Genomic DNA, 21,420 nt, shown 5'->3' with positions numbered 1-21,420 from the left:
AAATCCAAATTATCAATCATAATCTCACCTAGGACTTGGTTAGTTCAACCCAGTTAGATGTTATCTGGTTAACTGGTCGAGCTGTGTAGATTTTTGTTAGTTCCTTATTTTTTTCACTACATGTCAAGGATTTGGCATTTATTGGTCCTTTCCTAAATATGAGATCAAAGACTAGTTTAGGGGATTTGTGCAAGAACTGCCAATCAATCCATATCATTTGCAGCATTTTAAAAAATTAAAATGTTTTAAACCTGCACAATGTAGGGAGCGTTTTGTGAAGTGCTTCTTGACAGTCCACAAAAAATACAGAATGGTAGTTTTGGAATATATAGGTCAACACCACTATTTAAATGTTTGCAGTAGATGAACAATGGATTGATATAAATGCTGACGAGATTTGGCGGTAGCGCAAGATGGCGGAGTATATAAGGCATTCTCACATAATAATAAATGCACATTTGACTCCTGCTTGAATAAATGTGGATAGGACAAATGTGACCAGGATAGAAAGTGGAATAAAACTGTTTTAAAATACAATGTACATTTTACCTAGTAATTTTACAGATTTGTGGGAATATGTTTTTGTGTCATAAGTGAAAACTCTGAAGGGTGTGACTACATTCCTGTAGACTTTAACTTTCATTCTTAATTGGTGTAGTAGGGAAACCAGCTGCTTTTGATCCATGCTCTCAGCACTAAGTGGGGATCTAGACCATTACAGGAAGGAGATTAGTTCATACCACACATTGGTCACACATTACTCCTATACAAAAAACAATCCAACAGTCCAGGTGACCTATCATACATTGAAAAACAGCTTCGAATAAACTTTGTTATGAATAAGCAGTTGTGTTTTTGTTGCTTATGTTAATGCATTATTTCATATATTTGAATCTGCTCACTACTTTGGAAATATGTTGAGAGTCAATATACAAATGCATCTAAAATAATTTTTGATCATTTCATAGAATTGTTTGTGTGTTTGGAAAGGCCTATGTTATATTTTGATCATAATTTTGTTCATATCAGGTAAACCCAATTTTAAAAAAGTTTTTTCTCCCCAATAATTATTTTGAATTATTCTGGGAAAAGTACTATGTTTTGTAGAACGGAGGTTATTTTTGCCTAGACTTAGATATGCTAATATTATGCAAATATTATTTGCAGATTTATTATCTCATGTACTATAATATGGAAATTGCAACAGCTGAAACTGCCAGTGGAAGAAAAGAGAGCAGCAGACAGAGCTGCACCAGAGGAACAAATCAAAACCTGCTCCTGAAATGTGCCTCAGTGGACACGCAAGTGTGAAATGAACATCCTATTCTTAAGCACGAGAAGATCAGATCAAAGCCTATCTAATCATGCATTCTGTTTCCAGCAACAGACAGCCAGACATTTACTGGAACTTCAGATTTTGTTTACATAAGCATTTGACAGATTAATATAAACAAAACCAAGACCCTTATGAAGGCAACATCAATTTCAACTTCTACAAAAGGGAAAAGAGATATGAATGGTTGGGAGAGGCACAGGTAACTGCAGTAGATGTTAACAGACACTGCTACACTCTTTAGCTTTCTTTTAAACTAAGGGTGAGGACTAAGGGCTTATGCCATAGGTTGGAGGATCAAAGGCCACGAGCGGTGAAAACAGGGCAGTAAAGAAGTTAGGACATCTTTTACAGGTCGTCTTCAAAATGCTGCAATTCTATTGGCAGTCTCATCCCAAACCAAAAGCCACCTGAAACCAAACAAAATAGCATAAAACACTGCAAGCTTTTCAGATCCGCAGAACTCTTCATCAGGGGTGGGGGGTCTTTGAGGCCTTTTTGCCTACATCTTGTATGATATCTGTAGGATGCTTAGCTCGCTTCAGCAGGCATAGGGTGTAGCTAGCTACATGGTATCAGATTGCACCCTTGCAATGCTGAGAAACAGCAAACCTGGAAGCCATTCAGCTGAAAACAATAACAACCAATATATTTGATGAAAATATTAGTATCAGAGACGTTTTATTCTATTTTATGGCTCTTCAAACTGAATGGGGGCTTTGCCATGCCCCAAACTGTGGTCTCTCCCCTTCCCCCATGCTGCACCCATTTTTGTTTTTCAATGAACAGACAGCCTGGAGAAAAGTTCTGGCGTGGAGAAGAAAAAACTTGCTATTTGGCGATTGGTTCTAATACAAAGGTATTACATGATTGTTGTTTTTGGAATTTTTCAATGGCCCAACAGAGCCACCCACAAACTTCGTCCAAGTCTGAATATTTTCCGGAATTCTTATCAGTCTTCCTCGCTTGGCCTGGTTTTTAACAGCCTGGATTAAGTGCGTGTGGGAGTAATTTCTGGTTTCTTTGTTTAAGGTTATCCATTTCCCAATACTGTATGGTCAATGGAGAGTTGATGCCAGGCCAGAAATAAAGGTCTGGCTTTTTGCCGCTAGCCTTGATTTTAAGGAATAAAGCTGATTTTCTTTCCTGCTGCTTACACTTTCACAAAAAGTCTGGTTTGGGCCGGAGTCGGCAAAAAGAGCGAGAGGAGCGATTTCTTAGTAGTTGTCGGGTCTATTTCCTTGCAGGCCGCCTCTTGGAGAAGGGTGGAAGAAAATCAGCTTTTCAGAAGTCTGCCCGACTTCCTCTATTGTTGGCTGCGGCTTCGTTGGTTGCAATTAAATGATTCTGGGGAAGCGGCATGCTGCGGCCGGGACTCAGGACCCGTAGGAGGCGCTGCCGCGGGAGGCTGAGCATGAGGGCTTGCAAGCCCAGCACAGAGCCTGCTCGGCAGCCGCGCTGGATTCGACCGGAGCTGCTCCTGCCCGGGTGACATCAGCACGGGGAGAGCGCAGAGGCAGGGCAGGGGTCGCTCTGGAGAGATTGCAGAGCGCCTCCTCCTGCAACTCCCGAGAAGGCCCTCCCCCGCCAACCCAAACACACCCTTGCGGGTCTGTAGCCTTCCCTGGGGCAGACGAGCCGAGGCAATCGCCACCCGCCCAACCTGTTCCAGACAGGTTATGCCTGCCCAGGAGGACCACCAGTGCGCAAGCATTCCTGTATAGTTGCCGCTCCTGCGACAGGGGGAACCTGATAACAAGCCCATCCCCATATGCAATTATTATCCGACAGATTTTTTTTCCCTTCACGGGGCAAAGAAGGTCCATGCCATCCCTGCCCTCTGTAACAGTCAGATCCAATGCTTGTTTACTGGGAAGTCACGTCACCTTAAGCTTGCCTAGGACTGCGACTTCAGCAGCAAACATTCATAGGAATCCCTTTTTAAAAATAAAATCTAACCCCATTCACTTTTGAAGGACGCTCAGCGATGTTATGTGTCTTCCACAACAACCCTGCGAGGTAAATTAGCCATTAGATTGAAGTCGCACAACTTTCTTTTAGAGTCGGGGCGGGATTTGAACCTCAAACTTTCAGCCAGAAGTCTAACGCTCCTATCTTCTACACCCCCTTGTGTCAAGTACTCCTCTCGGTGAAACTGCTGTAACGCTTGAGAATGGGACGCGCTGGCCCCAATCCACGCTCGCCCACTCCGATGTCCTCCTTACAAAGCTTTAGCGAGGAAGCTGGTTAGCCATCCCGCCCCAGCCTTTTCCAGTAAAGGGCTCTGGCCTCCCCCACCTCCCGCACGACAGAGAGCCCCGCTCCCCAGAGAAGGAGGCCTCCTCCCTCAGTGGCGGAGAAGGTTGTCCGTCGGCGTGGGGCTGGGCGGGGGCTGGCTAGGGCTCTTCCTCCCTCCCTCCCTCCTTCTTTCTCCCTCTTTCCAAGTTTCTGCTCCTCCTCCCTCCTTCGTACAAACTTTCCCGTCGCTCTTGCGCTCTTCCCGGCTCGCTCCACTCCGTGCGCGGCGGATTCCGCAGCCCGCCAACCAACCGCGCCTCTCTCCTGCCTTGCGCCGTCTTCCTGCTCCTCTGTCACTCGTTCACCGAACCGAACCCCAGCTTCTGCCGGCTGCACCAGTGGGACCACCACCCTCCACCCTTCCCCCGGACGGAGTAAGTAGGCGAGCGAGCGAGCGAGCGCTCTTGGACTCTTTCCTTCTCCCTCGGCCCTGCGCTCCGGAAAACTGTTTCAGGAGGGGAAAGGGGAAGCCTGCGCTCTGTCGCGCGCCCCTCGTTCAGTTGGGTGGGGGCACACGACTCAGTTTCCCCGCCCCCGGCCCCTTCACAGACACCCCCCCGTCTCTCTCCCGCCCATAGAGCTGGTAGCGGTAGTCAGGGGGACTAAGCGGAAGCCCCCTTTTTCACTCATAGGAGTTTCTCTCCTGTGGGCCACGACTTGTTTTCCTCTGGAGAAAGACCGTGGAGCCTCTTGGGGGTACCTCCGTCCTCGGGGAAAGTTTTCCTGCTCATCCGCCTTTGGGGGAAGGGGGAAATCCCGAGGACTTACCGAGAAGCCCTGCCGTTCCTATTTGGAACCCATCCAGAAGCGCTTCAGAACGTCTTGGTTTCTGCTCCAATCCCAGTTTTTCTCAGTTAAAGTTTTTAAATCAGTGGCCTGTAACAACTGGGATTTCTTTTTTCTTCTACTTTGTGCTGCCCAGTTGGTGGTCGGTGTGATCGCACTCTGTACTTCTGCCAAGAGGACTTCAGTGTCAGATGGACAGTATAGTGATAACTAGAATAGAACAGATAATTTTGTGGGGGGAAATAGATTATATAACCTCACTTGCCTTCCAGACATTAGGATTTTGTGTGGCCTCCTCCCCCCAGGTTTGATTGTTTTTGATTTCTAGTTGGAGCGGAAGCATTTTAAGACAGGATTTGTGCTTCTTGTGTACAGACAGCCAAGAGAATTGTACTTTGGCAGTTGGTTGAACAACTTTTACCTAGGCCGTAGGAGAGCAGTGTTGACAATTTTCGGATTGCACAAACACATTTCCTTAATTAGTTTTGTGTGCGATTTGCGTAATGCTGTATTTCTCACTGGTTGGCTACACGCATAAAGACTGATGCTTTTGTTGATTCTTTGCATGTACATGCTTTATTCTACTATCGAAAGCTACATGTAAAATGCCACATTTCCTAACCAGAGTTGAGAGGAAGCACAGAAGCAATGGTGGGAGGAGTATAAACAACTTACAGATGTTTTTAAAAGCCCTAGGTGGAGTTGAATAGAACAAGTTACACCATATATTAATCATAAACACCTCAGAAAATACAGTTCTGATTGATTAGTTTTAGGCAATTGACCCCTGATGCTGATGAATTAACAAAGAAAATAAGGAAACACTGAAACCCAGAGGGCGAGAGAACTAAAAGAAAAAGAGGTCCTGGAGGAGGAGCTTCCTATTGTTTGTCATAGATAAGAGCAGTGGTATAGTAATAGTTGCACTGAGGACAGTGTTGTGGCAGTTCCCTTCCAAGCTAATTGGACAGTGTTCAGAAAGGGTGATAAGTTTTGGAGGCACCCATTTGCCTGCTTCTGCGAAGTTACATAGAAATAAGCTGGAAAGGAATGGTGGAGGAAATGACGCAGTGCATCTTCCAGGTGACATGCTTTCTTGTGAAAAAGCAGAGGACATTACAGGAGGAGCTGACCCTTGGTTCGTTTAGAAGGGAAAGGTCCTTTGTACCAGAGGCCTCTCTGGCTGGCTGCTCTTTGGTCATGGCTCTGCAGGGGTGGATGTATGGCTGATAGTGCAGGCCCAGGCACGTAAATCACTTGTGTTGTACGGGGGAATAGCTCCCTAGAAAACAGTGCCTGGCTTGCCCTGTATTCTGCTTCTCTAACCAGAGAGCTTCTGCTTCTGTGGAGAGCTTGCTGCCTCATTGTCTTCACAGTTGTTATAAAAGCAGTGGTGTATGGTTAATTGTACTGATGAAGTCTCATGCCCTTTTTTGATTTACATCTGGGGAAACTGAGATGGGAGTGGGCGGGCCCACGGCTTCTCTTGGAGATGGTAATGTACCAAACATACAGCAAGCTGGAAATAAGAACCTGAGTAATCTCAAATTCCCTAAACCAGTGCAAATTGATATATTGAAGTAGAGAAGTGTTAATACTCACAGTTGCAGTTCTAGGGGACCTTTTGCAAACCTCCACTAACAAAACTTCATCAGAGGGTGATGTTCTTGTCTACAGAACCATTTAAATGTGATATGAGATGTTCTTAAACTTTCATGACTTAAGAAAAAAATAGGAATATGTCTAATCTTATGCATTTAGATTATAGATACAGAAAGGGATTGTTGGTTAACAGGAATTTGGCAGAATATCAATTCCAAGCTTTTCCTGTGACTTTTATTTCTCAGTAATAATTTATGTATACAATCAAACCAAAGATGATGACTACCTTTGTGGTCCCCCCTTCAGCTTTATCTGTATACAAACATGTAAGACAAGATTATGATTATTGGGTCATTAATAGCTTTGCAAAATTTCCTTGTTTACAAACTTAGGTTGATCTAGGAAGAAAAGGTTGATTGGAGGCTTCATAATAAAAATCCATACCTGTGTCTCTGAAAAAGTTTCTCACGCAGAGAGTGAATGTGAGTGCTGAGGCTAGCTGTTGTGGAAGTTTTACATCCAGCTAATTTCTCATCTGAGGAAGTGTCAAATCTAGTTTCATATGTGTACAAATAATAACACATAGGCAGAAAGTTTGTGTGAAGTTGTTCAATGAAAAAGGCCACTATCAGTATGAAATGTAACTTTCGCTTCAATGGGCAACAAATGTTACTCATAGGCCCTTTACACATGGGGTACTTACTTCAAACCTGTTCTCTACATAGAGGGCTTGAAGTGGGCTCTCGTATTTCTCTGTTGACACGCGAGGAGGCAGCCCAGTGCCTTGCAGCTGCTTACAAGAATCAAAGGGGTCTCTGGCTTTCTCCAGGTTCTCTTAATTCCGCCCATCAACAATCTTAAAGGCACAGAGGTGATATTCTCTCCCTGCTCCCTTCCCCTCTATACACACATGTACACACTCACTATCTCTGCCGCTGCTGCAAGAGAAGAGAAAAGAAAGATTTGTTATAAAACAAAGTCGTGCCTGAAATAAAGTTTAAAAAGTCTTCCCAGCCATTGGGGAGAACAGAAGCAGAGCAGGGGTGGGGTGGGGGTGGAGCCAAAAAGATGCCTGCTTGTACTCTTCTTTGAAAAAGCTCTCTCTGTTGTTATTTTATATCGAAAGATGGATCTCTCAATATGTGCACTTTAGAGCAGCAGGAAGGAGCTGGCACCATGGAGCAGGGGGCAAGGGGGAAGGCTCCAGGGCACCTGGCAATTGAGGCTGTGCTGCGTTGAGGCTGTGCTGGTGGAGGAGAGACTGAACATAGACCGAGATGAGGGTGGCTCCCCCCCACCCCCCGGCCACAGCCACTCTATATATGAGAGATTGATCTCTTGATCCGTGTGCTCAGGGAAGCAGGAGGGAGCAAACAGCATGGAAGGGTAGGAGAGGGAAAGGCGTGCAAAGTGGTATGAGGGAGTGGGAAGGCTGGCCATGGGTGGAGAGAAGATGTCTGGGGCAAAGGCTGTGCCCACTGGCAAATCTCCCCGCTCTGGCAGCAAAGCAAAAATTAAAATTGTGCTAAAGGTGGTCTCGGTCTCTAGACAAAATGAAAAGTGAAAGCGGGGTTCAAAGAAATATGTCTGTGCAAGAAATCTTGCTGCAACGGACATTCACCTCCACCATGCGCCAAACAGGTTGTGCATAATTCGCCACAGTTCCAATTCCAAGTGCTTTGGTTTGTTTTGTTTAACGCAAGGGGGGATAGGATGCTGTTGTAGGTGATAGCTGGAAGATCTAAAATATATGCAGTTTAGAGTACTTTCAAATGTCAGATCCCTCTCTACGGATTTATTGAATTATTCCAGTGGAAGCATCTCCTTGGATTAAATAATTTATACTGGGGTGTCCCACCTGAGAATCTCAGAGTTCTCCTGTAGGCAAAGCCTCTCTCAAAGTAGAGCATATTAGTGGTAGGAATTAAGTGTGCAAATGCACTGGGTTGAATCCAGGACAGCATTTCTGTGGGGACCCCCTGAAATAGCATTTCAGGCTGCTGTGAAAAAAGGACCCTGAGAAAGTCATGTTCTGAAATCCCTGTGCCTGTGGAAATGCTACAACAACCCACTATTTCAGGAGCTCATAATGTAGTGTTTGATTTCACTATGGTTAGTATACATTTCTGCCTCTTTTATGAAATTATTGCATCCCATTCCTCATTGCTCAGAATAAATCTCACTGTGCTCGGGGGAACTTATTCATTGGACTGCAGCCTGTGTTTCCCAATTTTAAAATCTTGTGGAATTTACAGAGCCATTTTAAAACACCAGTGAATGTGTAAGCGGCTGTGATTTCAGTTGATCTTGTATAAGAGCCTGAACTAAGCAAACCAAGCTGGAAATAATGACAATTGCCACAATCCGATACCTTTTGCAAAACAAGTTTGACAGCTCTTGGTCCAGTTTCCAAATGGGACTGGCACTTGTCTCATAGAAACCACCAGCCCTATTGACAGTAACTGTCCCTCCTTGTTTGCAGTTTCAGTAAAGAGTAGACATAACTGCTTCTCCACTGCTGTTGGGTTTGGGATGCACAAAAACTTCAGTTGGGCAGCTTATGCCTGTTTATTTCCCTGCATTTTCTAGGACTCTATGGTCTACTCTATGATCTACTCCATAGGACTCTCTGGTTTTTGTGAGCATGCAAAGAACATTCTCTCAGCTTCAGTGAGAAGAATTAACCAGCAAGTAGGTCACTTACTACCACTTGTATTATGCTCCCAAATAAAACTGAATAAAAATCCTCATGCATAAAGTTGTGTCAACCCTTTATACACCAGAAACACCGAGGGCTTTGGACAGTAAAGTAGCTGCCCAGCTGAGGATAGTATCATGCATTACTATTGCCGTGGATAACTCTGCTTCTTACATCAAACATGTACATGTGTGAAACAACAATAGAAGTATCCATCTACAGCCATTGTTCCCAAACACATGTAAACAAACACTTAAGACTACATTTACACATGCATGACTTACACTATTGACATGTTTGCTAAAGGGCAATCCTAATAGGTAGAGCTGCCCTGATTCTGACTTGTATCAAAAAGGGGGTAGTACACAAATAGAACCCAAAAAGAAAAGAAAAATCCATATTATACCAATATTGGTACGTATAGGTTTTTCTTGTTCTGGTCTTAATCATGGCATTCATTTAAGCATCACCTTTTGATTACAGCCACACACATCTGTAGTTGTGTCTTCTCCCATGAAGCATGTTGAAGCCCACAGTTGTATTCGAGTATTATCAAAGGCAATCAAGTAGCTAATTTTTTTACTCTTTGTGCATGGGGTGGGGGAATCTGCTAATTGAGGAATAGGTGAAAGATGTATTTGCTGGGTTGTGGATAGACGGATCCCTCAGTTAGGCCGAATTCATTCAGACTTTGAATGCTATCCACATCACATACTCTACAAGATCAGGCCATTGATTTGACTAAGTAATGGAGATTTGCTGAATTGTGCCCCCCCCCCCCCAGGTGATCTTTACTTTTCTATGGTGAGGAAGAGCCAGTGTAATTAAAGTGTTGAGGACTCAAGCAGCGGCGAGACATTGTCACTAAGGAATATACTGAGGGCTACATAGGCAAACAAAGTGTATTCAGAACAAACTATGTAAGATAAATAAAAAACGATTGTGCCCACATGAGACCTTCACACCACCTGTCCTATACCCATAAGTAAGTCCTACTGTAGAACTGCTCCAGTTTCTAGTATTCTGAAACTGTAATAAAACATGGATTAGACTTATGAATACTATGGAGACTCAAATTTGAATCTCCACTCAGCCATAAAGCTTAGTGGGTGATCTTGAGCCACACACTCCCAACCTAACCTATATTTCAGGGCAGTCATGAGAATAAAATCTGGGGAGGGAGCTATGTATGCTACCTGGAACTCCTTGGAGGAAGATTGGGATTAAAATGTTGTAATAGAACTGGGTTGTTTGAAAGGTGCAACAGTGGTTCTTGGTTGTGGCCTATGAGGCCCAAAAGAAAAAAAATCAGACTCCCCAAATATATGTTCCAATCACATGTTGCATTTCTCATATAACTTGGTTCCATGTGGATTGCAATTTGTCCCCTTGCACCAAGAAAAAATGGTGAATGAGCTATTCTTTGTAAGGACTGCTGAGCAGACAGTTTTTCATAGCACTGAGGAGTTAAAGTCACAGGAGGCAGAGGAAAAGTAGGCGGTGCTGACCAGGTGAAATCATACAATTTGCAACTTCAGCATAAGTCGTCATGCTTTTTCATGCAGCATAATAAGTGAGCATTTGGAAGGTTCAGTGATGTTGTTTTTGCTTGGGACTGCAGCTGCAGCAGCACAAGCAGAATTTTTACAACTTCCTAACCCCAGTGAATGAAGCAGAGGCTCTTGGCTCCACTCCTGATGTAATCTCTTAAGTACCCCAGAAGAACCTGAAGCATTGTGCTGCTCTTCCTAATTCCAGTAGTATAGAAAAGGGAAACTTTTATCCTAAATTATTGTTCATGGCATTGCTGCATCAACTTGGGGCCACTGTGATGTTTCCAATACAAACATGTACAGTTGTTTTTCACACCAGTACAACCTGGCGACTTACAATCGTTGAGCTGACAGAGGACCATTAGCACCCCATCATAGTCATTTGTGTCTCCACTTCCTTTGGTATAATTTCTACACAGAGCAGTGCTCTGTATATTTTTTACACTATTTTTTTATTTAAAACAATTCTATGCCACCTTTCCACCCAGTCAGGGTCCATCAGGAAGGAGACATAAAAAGCATTAAAAGTTCAACAATTAAAAATACAGTTAAAATATAAATTTTGATTAAAACCTCATAAACAAACAACACTAGGAGGAGGGCCAAAAGCTGTTACTGGGGATATGCCAGACAAAATGAAAAATACTTAACCTGCTGGTAGAAGACACCAGTAGAGGGAGCTAGATAAATTTCCTGAGGTAGGGAGTTCCAAAGTGTTGGTGCCACAACAGCAAAGGCCCTTTCTTGGGTTGCCACCACAGATGGCAGGAGCAACTGAAGCAAGTCTTCTGATTGATCAAAGTGAGCAGATAGGTGCACACGTGTGTTCTCATGTTCTCTTCTGTTTCTATTAAAGAGGCAGTGCTCTGAAAATAACGCATTGTTTCCTTATTTCTGTGTCTAACTTTTATGGCCAGAAGCTGGATTGAGAGACCTTTACATGCAACTTCCATAGCCCTGAACTTTTCACAGAGTGGGAAGGAGCAGGGTTGAGCGTGAGTTTACCTAAGCAATTATTTCCAGGGCAGCAGATTTAGAATGGAACTATTATTTATTATAAGTGGAGGATCTGGAAAACCTACAAGGGGGAACTTATTTACCCCTGTATTCCTTATCTCATTCCTCTTTCCCTCCTTTTTTTTAACCATCAAGTCATAGTTGACTTATGATGATCCTAGAGGGTTTTCAAGGCAAGATGCTTTTATGTGGTTTGCCGTTGCCTGCTTCTACGTACAGTCCCTGGTATTACTTGGAGAACTCCCATCCAAATACTAGCCAGGGATCAGGGCTGAGAATGTGTAACTTGCCCTGGGTCACCCAGCAAGCTTCCATAGCACAAGTGGGGATTTTAACCTAGTCCTAGTCCAAAACCTTAACCACTTCACCACACTGATTTCTAGTCTCCTTCTGGCAGTCCCTGTATCTTTCCCCCTTTTATTGCTTCCTTCTCTGCCCCACCTAATAGCCAACCTACATTTCATCTGTTTCCCATCTTCATCTGTATTCAGTGGTGGGATCCAAAAAATTTAGTAACAGGTTCCCTCGCCAGCCCCCCCTCAGCAAAGGGGGCAGAGGCATACCTAGGCAAACCTGAGGCCTGGGCAAAACCTGAGATGGATGCCCCCCCATGGGCAGCCACCCCACCACAACCCCCCAAATATTTTTTGCACCAGGTCATTTCTAAATCATCATCACATTATAGAAAATGCCCCAACTCACAAATCTGAACACAGCAATGGTGAAACACACAGGTTCTTTGATAGAGACTGGTGAGATAAAAGGTACGAAAGGCTGAGAATCAATTAATTGCAGTACCTGAAAGGGATTAACCCAGTTCAGGGAGTTACATTATTAGTCGCAATAGCTATATGGAACCTTCATGTTCAAAGGCAGGATGCCTCTCGGGGAGGCGAGGGTGTGGAGATGGAAAAGCGAACCCAATTAGTAACCCCCTCTCGGCACACACAAATAATTAGTAACCCACTCTCGGGAACTGGTGAGAACCTGCTGGATCCCACCTCTGTCTGTATTTACTTCATTTCTGTCCTCTTTCTTCCAGTATGAGTGCAAAGTAGTTTACAAGATTATCCTGTCATTCATTTTATCCTCACAACAACCCGTGAGGAAAGTTAAGCTCTGTGTGTGTGACCAGCTCAGAGAGTTTACACGGCAGAGTGGTCTCCCACACCCTAGCCACTGCAGCTCATTGGATTTCATGTAGTGGCTGTTTTGAATGGCAGTGAGCAACCAGGCCTGTTACTGGTTGCTGTTGAGCCTGTCCTTGATGAGTCCTCCCTTACAGGCCAAGATAGACCTGGAGAGCTGCCTGTCCTCTCCCTTTGTTTTTTTACTAACAGAAACCAAGGCTTGAAGGTTGGCAATATTGTCGGGATTGCCTAGCAACTCCCAAAATGTCCACTGTAGAAGGCATTTGCTTTGTAAAGGCACAGATCCTGCTTTTATTATTTTTTATTCAGATTTTTCTGCAGACCTGGAGGTTTTCTCAGGGTTGTAGAAAGATCTGTCTTTTCATGGTGTCTGTTTCTGGATTTAAATATTCACAGATGGTGCCACATTGAGAATTAGATATATTGATTTGAAATCCAAAACCACCCTTGCGTTTACATTGCGTTCTGTGTGCAACTTGATTTGTCTTGAAATACCATGATTTATGTTTTGTGGTTATCAGTTTTAATAAAGCTTAACTATTATCTGTTAAATATCTTTATTTTGCTACAGGAAATCTTTGTTGATATTCAAACAGTTTCAAAACACATTTCTCGAAACTGGCTCAATCGTGTGGGGAAGAATAATGCAGATTAACATTCTTTCCATTGCCAAATTTGCTTTGTTTAATTTTGCAATTATTGTCAAGTCAGAGCTGTGATTGTATGCAGCTCGCAAAACTATGCACATCCAATGGAAAATACCATCAGGCAGCATTTGTTATGTATGTTAGATTTCGTTTAGAGTCATGGATATGCCCAGTAGTGTGTGTGACTGCAGTTTATAGAAACTTCTCCAGAGACATAAATGTAAAAGGTAAAACTTACATTTATTCAATCATCTTCAGTTCACAACTTTGTTCCAAGAAAAAGTAGATAGAAAGAACCCTATCTAAAGAGATTACTTTCCCTATGACAAGTGGGCACAACTAACGCGCCATCACGTGTGTGGAAGTGAGTGGAGGCTGAAGTGGCAAAGGCCCCACTGGACAGGCGGCAAGTGACCATGCTATCGGGTTCAAAGGCTAGAGCAGAAGTGAAGCTAGCATGGGGAAGAAAGGAAGTTAGTGGGCGGTCTCCTGGCCCAGACAAGGAGGGCAAACAAGAGAGGCAACATCACAGTTAGAGTGAGATATATAGCACCCCCCAGTGTCCAGGCATGCAGAAGTCGCTTATTCCAACACTCCCTCTCGACACTGCATGCTTTCCAGGTATACAATGTTCAGTTTGTCACTTAGGCTTTGGAACTTGTCTCTTGGCAGTGGTTTGGTCAAGATGTTCAAGGTCATCATATCAGTAGGACAGTAGCCCTTTCACAGTTCCTTCTGCCTGTAAGAGTCTTACATATTGATCCTTAATTCCAATGTGTTTAGTACGTGTACTATTCTTTTCTGAAAAGAGAAAGAGCTATACAACTCTGATTATCTTCTAGCATTTGTACAGGTAAAGGTTCATCAATACCAAAATCTTCTAACAACATTAAAAGCCATTGTAATTCTCTACATGCCTCAGAAACTGATACTAATTCTGATTCAGTAGATGAGTGAGCAACAACACTTTGTTTATGGCCTGCCCAGCTTACAGCACTTCCCAATAGAAAAATACATAGCCACTAGTAGATCTTAGATCTGTTCTTTCTCCAGCCCAATCTTGCATCAGCATATCCCAATAGTGTGGGATCTTTAGTTGCTGGCAGTTTCAGTTTAAAGTCTAAAGTACCTCTAAGTACCTCACCACTCATGCTTAACAGCAGTCCAGTCTCTTTGTGGTGGGTGTGCTAACCCTTCTGGACACATTATACCTCACGGGCTGCAGTAAATGTCGTCATTGTGGTCTGCTGCACAAGTACAAAAGCTTGCCTATTGCAGTCCTGTAATCATTGTTGTCAGGTAGCAAGTCATCAGGTAGTACTTGTCTGTAGAAATCTGAACTCATTGGGGTAGGCATTGGTTTGACACCTTCCAGGTTCAGACTCTGTAGCAGTTCCAATATTTTCTGCTTCTGGCTAAGAAGATAGCTTCCATCTGGTTCACGCTCGATTTGGATCCCCAAGTAGAAGCTGGCATCTCCCAGGTGCTTTGACTTCTACTTCCTTGTTGAGTTGGGATATAATCTCAGCACAGTCAGTTTCTATTTTCATGGCAAATAATCGGTCATCAACATATGTCAGGATAAATGTCCATCTCCATTTCTGTGCCTGCTATAAAGGCAGGGGTCTGCATTGCCTTGTTTGAAGTCCTGACTTAGTAGCATCTTGGCTAGCTTATCTGACCAAGCTTTAGCTGCTTGTTTCAATCCATAAAGTCCTTTCTGAAGTTTACAGACTAAATGTTTATTCTTTTCATCTATGAACCCTGGTGGTTGCTTCATATAAAGCTCCTGTTCAATTTCGCCATGCAAAATGTGGTTTTAACGTCCAAATGCTCAGTTCTCATGTTTCTAGATGCAGCAATGCTTAAGAGCATTCTAATTGTAGAATATTTTACAACAGGTGCAAAAGTCTGATCATAATCTGTTCCATAGATCTGAGAGAATCCTTTAGCAACAAGTCTGGCCTTATATCTCTCAATCTGACCTTCCGCATCTTGTTTAACTTTAAAAACCCATTTACAACTGATAACGCTCTGCCTCTTTAGGTAGTTCTGTGAGAGTCCATGTTTGGTTTTCTTATGTAGTGCAGCCGCATTTCTTCTTGTGCTGCCTCTCTTTCCACTTCTTTGCTTCTGGTTCAGGCATTCGCTGTAACTCAGACCATGAAACTGGCTCATGCAGTGACGGCCTCTTCATGGTAGGTGTAAGTTTTCTCGGTGGAACTCCCTTGTTAGGTCAGCTGATGAGCTCTGAGGGCCAAAGGTCTGTCTGCCTTCTCAGTAGTCTGTGACTCCCTCTGCCTCACCTGTCAGGTCTGGGATTTCCACCGCTGCTCCCTCTTCAGGTTGAGCATTTGCTGGCATCTGCACGGTGATGTCATCCTGGGACTCCTGGGCTGATGGTGGATCAGCTGGTCGCTATCTGCATCTCCCTCTGAATGGTCATCCATCACAGCAGACTTGCCATCTCTGGGTCGCTCGTCAAACTGCACAACTCTGCATATAGTAATTTGGTTAGTTTCTGGATCAAAAATCCTGTATCCTTTACTTTCTGGAGAATAGCCCAAAAATATACCTGCTTAGTAGGGTCTAGCTTGGATCTCTTTTCTTGGTATGTGAGCATAAGCTTTACATCCAAAGACTCCTGATGTGTTCTACATTTGGTTTCCTGCCATGCCATAACTCATATGGAGTTGCTTCTGTGGCTTTGGTTGGCAATCTATTTTGTAGGTAAACTGCAGTCATTGCTGCCTCTCCCCAGTGCTTGCGGGGAAGGCCTGAATCAATGAGCATGCAATCAATCATGTCCATTATATAACGATTTCTTCGAAATTCCATTTTGTTCTGGCGAATGGGCTACAGTAAGTCTATGTTGGATCCCATGTTCCCTCAAGAAATTGTTTATAGATATGGAAATGTATTCACCTCCTCTGTCCGCTTGGATACACTTGGGTTTCCTATTAAACTTATTAGATACCATAGCAACATAGTCTCTTAGTTTCCGTTCAGTCTGAGACTTTCTTTAGCAAATAACACACAGTGTATCTCGAGTAGTCATCAATGAAAGACAACAGATAGGTGTTATTACCAGTTGATGCTGGTTTGATTGGTCCCACATAGATCAGAGTACTAAGTCAAGAGGCTTAGAGCATCTTTGGCTTTGCTTTGGGAATGAAGGCCTAGTTCCCTTTCCTCTTAAAACAACAATCACACAATTGGTTATCATTGGGACAGTCTTTTATGGAAATACCTGTTACCAAGTCCTTTGCTTTTCAGCTTCAGGATGGCCTCTTTATCAATGCAGTGTGGGCAAACCTCCTATGCCAGAGCTCCAAAGACTGCTGGGTAGAAGTTATCTTGGCTGTGCACGCTTGTGGTTCCTCACAGTCCAGTTCAAAGACTCCATTTCTTAGGGTACCTGTGGAATATAGCTCACCATCGGAGATAGTGCACACATTATTCTCAAAGTGAACAGCAAATCCTTTTTCTGATAGTGTGGGGACGCTTGATCAGATTAGTCAGCAGTCTGCAATGTACAGAACATTTCTGCCACAATCTCAGTTCCATTACCATCCAGTTGGCAATGTAAAGTAACTTTGCCCTTTCCATTCACTGGAATCTGTTTTCCATTGGCTAAATACACATTGCATCCAGCATCTCTGTCTAATTCATTGAACAAAGCAACATCTGAAGCCATGTGCCTAGAAGCACCGCTATCAATAATCCAAGGCTTATATTTTTTCATTAGTTTGTATCATGTGGTTTTGTGCAAAAGTTGAACGGATTTTAGGAGTAAAATCCCTTTGTCTGTGTGAATAAGCAGTGTGAGATGGCTTGCTGCCAGTCTCAGCATTCTTATTACGTCGACACTCTCTGGAGGCAGACCAGGTTTATTGCACTTGAAACAGATGGGTGGGCTCTTCCTTTCCCCTGTGGGATTGTATTTTCTGTATTCAAATGATTTAGTTCCCACTTCTGCCTCCCTCTGGCTTCTTGGGCAATGTAACTTGAGCCATTCTTCCCTCTGCTCTCAGAGAGACAATTTTGCTGCTTCATAAATTCAGACCTAGTTAGTCCTAGAATTTCCTCAAATGTGCAGTCTTTGCCATTTTACAGTAGAGACAAAAGCTGAATATTTCTCAGGCAATGAGCTTAAAAGCAGTCCAATTTTCAGTTCTTCCTCCAGAACTGTGCCAGTGGTTGCTAACTTATCAATCAGATTCAGCAATTTCTATATGGCAATCAGCATCTCCATTTTCTTGTAATTTGATTGAAAATAGTTGTTTGAATAAACTCACTTTGCTATTTCTGGCACTTATGCTCTCCAAAGACCCTTTTTAATGCTTCTAGCATGTCTTTGGCAGAATCTTTGTCCTTTAACATACACCAGTTGTGAGTTTGTGAGAGTACTAACAATTAAATTCATGGCCTTTTCATCTGCTCTTTGCCATCTAGTCTCTTTCATTTCCACTGTTTGGTTTTGGTGTAGTTAAAACAAAACCTATGCCCTCCTCCTTTATTTGGGATTGAATTCTGTAGAGCCATGAGTTAAAATTCAGGCTTGTAAGCTTCTCAAGAATTGCCTTATTGAGCCATATTTTAATGCAAAGGCTTTTTCTGCAATCTCAATGAGTCACACACACAAGAAAGAGGAAGCAAGCTTTCAGGCTATGCAAAATCTTTGTTACTCGCTGGCCTGTTAGTAGCCAGGTGAGCAAGAAAACACAAGAACCAAGGCAATGGCTGCTAAGCCATGCAAGGGGAAAAAAATCTGCTCCAAACTTAAAATATCTGGGCTTCAAAAAATAACCATCAATCTCTGCTACCATGTTAGATTTCGTTTAGAGTCATGGATATGCCCAGTAGTGTGTGTGACTGCAGTTTATAGAAACTTCTCCAGAGACATAAATGTAAAAGGTAAAACTTACATTTATTCAATCATCTTCAGTTCACAACTTTGTTCCAAGAAAAGGTAGATAGAAAGAACCCTATCTAAAGAGATTACTTTCCCTATGACAAGTGGGCACAACTAACGCGCCATCACGTGTGTGGAAGTGAGTGGATGCTGCAGTGGCAAAGGCCCCACTGAGCAGGCTGCCATTGACCATGCGCTCGGTTCAAAGGCTAGAGCAGAAGTGAAGCTAGCATGGGGAAGAAAGGAAGTTAGTGGGTGGTCTCCTGGCCCAGACAAGGAGGGCAAACAAGAGAGGCAACATCACAGTTAGAGTGAGATATATAGCACCCCCCAGTGTCCAGGCATGCAGAAGTCGCTTATTCCAACAATGTAGAAAAGCAAATACCCATAACTTTGAGGACTAATAATGCAGTCTTTAGAATTGAAGTGCAGATAGAGGGGACAGTCTATTGTTTATCTTGAGGAAGTTCCTCAAAGTTGTTATGCTTTAGGTGGGAGGGAGGGAGATTTAGCATATAATCTAACCAACTGATGTTGGCTTTATTTATTCCCTTTTTGTAAAAGAGTATTAATGTAATTTCAAAATAAATAATATTTTATTATATGACCTTTAAAATGCCATCTTATAAAATGTCAGAGCTGTTCAAGAACAGCTAAAGAACAGTTGATCACTGGGATGAGTAATTGTATTTCGAGTAATGTCATATCAGAAGTATTTACTATAATTAGAATCTAATAAATATATGAAAAAGAGCAGTGATCGATGACAAGTGACAACCAGTGTTATAAGCATGGATGCATGTCATTGTGCCATTCCTGTTCACTTATGAATGGGGCTTGTCACTGTGGCATATTTATGAAAGCTTTGGGATTTGTACTTGAAGGCTGTTACATACCCAGTGGCATAGAGTTAGGGTTGCCAGGCGGCCTGCTTTTGAACAGTGTCTTTAAGTCAATTTTCAGCCAGTAGAAATAATACCAATGCATAATCAGACAACAGAACTTACATTTTACAATCTACACAACATTAAGTTTCTTGTTGATTTTTTGGAGAATATTTTCAGTGAAGCTTTCAACAGCAAATGAGGTCTTTAATGGAGCATTTTCTGAATTTAAACATGTGTCTTGAAATTGCTACGATTCTATGATCCTAACTACATGAAAAAGAGCCTTGCAGTTCCTATGTAAAAATCAGGATCCATCTTCATTATTTAGGAAAAGATGCATTAAATAAAGTGTGGTCACCTTGCTATAGGTATTTTCAGTGTCTTAAAAAAAACCAAAGTGACTGTCCATTGGAAATTAGTACAGTTCTTGTTGTATATAATTCTTGCCATGGTATTCCTTGCTGATTTACTTGAGTGCATCATGCACTTTGCCTGCCCTATAAAAAGGTTTGAAGGCTTATGTGCACGGGTACAGTTTACAAGAGGTTGGGCATTGTGATGATCTTTTGTACATCTTCACCTGACATTTCAGTAGTTAGAAGGGCTGGCCATTAATCTGTGCTGAATTGTGTATAATGCTGTATGGTTGCACTAGCACAACCATGCACAACTAAACTAAGGAAATTGTGGTATGAAAGAAGCCTGCTAAATGGTAAAATGACCAGCAACCTGTTTGCTTAGAAATAGCTGCCACTGTGTTTTCAATGGGACTTATTTCTATGTAAGTATGATAGGATTACAGCCTGAATTGTGTGAAGCTAGACAACTGAATTATGTTAAAACCCTCTATACTGGACAGAAACTGAATTAGAAAGTTTTTAAATTCTGAGTTTTCTAGGCAACTTGTACTAAGTTGATAAATCAATGAAAAGAAATTGTTAATATTCCTTTGCCACTTAAAACCTGAGTTAATGGAGCGCTCCAGTGGAAATATTTGCAGTGTGTGAGAAGGGGATTTTAATATTCTCTTTACAACCCCCCCGAATAGAATTAAAGCCAGGATTTTTACAAATACCTATCATCAATGTAAATCTATTCCTCCACGAATCAGGGCAAATTCAGATTGGCTCTCAGATTTCTTTATGTATGACCAATTATGCACAAGGTGCCTGTTGCATGGTGTGGTCTATCGCAGCAAGATTTCTTGTATGGGTGTATTTCCTCAAGCCCTGCTTCCACTTTCCATTTTTTCCGCAGCAAGCAAGGCCACTTGTAGCACAATTTTAATTTTGCTTTGCTGCCAGAGTAGGCAGATTTGCCACTAAGCACAGCTTTGCCCCAGACATCGTCCCTCCACCCATGGTCATCCTATCTAGCTCCACCCTTCCCACTCTCTCACACTGCATGTCTTCCCGCTCACCCTCCCCTTACTTGTTGCTGCAGAAAAGTAGCTCACTCACACAGGCTTAGCCAAACACACTAAACCTCTACTTTCTCATGTTGATATATTGAAATATCAACATAATAAGAAAAGAAAGTGTTTGAAAATAACAAGCCTCACTGCGGCAGCAGCAAGACGTGGTGGTGAGTGGGGGCGGGGGAGAGAATATTGACTATAGCACAGTATCCCCTTCTTTGGCACTATGTGGTCCAAGGAATTGCTTTGCTCTTCATTTGGTAGGGATTATTTTTGAAACAATGATATCAATAGAAGTTCAGTTTAAAAGCTAAGCCAGCAATTTTGACTGCTGGGTGTAATGAGATCTGTGCCTTTAAGAATAAGAATAAATGCCTTTAAGACCTGTGCCTTTAAGAATTAGTTGATGGTCAAAGTTAAGGGAACCAGGTCTGGAAAAAGTGCACATCCAGGAGTGAGTGCCTCCTTACTTGTAAATAGAGAAATGTGAGGAGATCCTACTACAAGCCCACTGTTCACTGAAAAGTCCCAAGGTAAGCATTCCATGCATAATTATCTTATGTTGCTGCCAAGGTTGTTTGAGTAGAGTTTTGGTCATGGGGGCCTGAGCAAAATTGTATGCTGTGCTGCTATTGGCTCATGTGCCAGGGGTTGGCTATGCCTGCCATAGAGTTTAGTCATTGCTAAAGCATTCCAGAAAAGCATTGTAGCAGTTACAAAAGTTACAAAGAAGAGCAACAGAAAACGCACACTCCTTCATAAAAGCTAACAAAAGCATTTGTAGTTGAATTAATTAATTGAAATCTTTTGATCAGTACAAATGTGCTCTTAATTTAATTTGGCAGACTTTTTAAAGTAAGCAGTGTAGAAAGATCTGTAAAGCCTCAGACAATGGTTAATGTTAACCATTTTGACATGGTTTGTTGCATGATGAGTCATGAATAAAGAAACATTAGTATACTTATAAAGGTTAATACCATAGTCCATCTGAATTGTTTGAATCTAGTACTAATAAGAGACCAGCATTAAAATGATGGGAGCATACTGCATTTCCTGTTGATCTCTACCATTTGGCAAAAGTAAGAACTTCACTCAAATGGGTTGGAGGGTCAGTCT

The 21,420-nt window shown here is 42.6% G+C and overlaps 1 protein-coding gene across 6 annotated transcripts in view; it reads left to right on the top strand.

Annotated features, from left to right (window-relative positions):
• Window positions 1-3,769: 3,769 nt before the first annotated feature.
• TEAD3 (TEA domain transcription factor 3) overlaps window positions 3,770-21,420 on the top strand; it is a 112,568-nt gene continuing 94,917 nt past the window's right edge. For all 6 annotated transcript variants that reach the window (XM_048496714.1, XM_048496712.1, XM_048496715.1 and 3 more), the window contains exon 1: window positions 3,770-4,005. The gene's annotated coding sequence lies outside the window, so the exon portion shown is untranslated. The remainder of the gene's footprint in view (window positions 4,006-21,420) is intronic.

Source organism: Sphaerodactylus townsendi, linkage group LG05, assembly GCF_021028975.2.
Source record: "Sphaerodactylus townsendi isolate TG3544 linkage group LG05, MPM_Stown_v2.3, whole genome shotgun sequence".
NCBI lineage: Eukaryota > Metazoa > Chordata > Lepidosauria > Squamata > Sphaerodactylidae > Sphaerodactylus > Sphaerodactylus townsendi.
The sequence above is the reverse complement of the archived record's forward strand: the minus strand, read 5'-3'. Positions and strand labels throughout refer to the sequence as shown.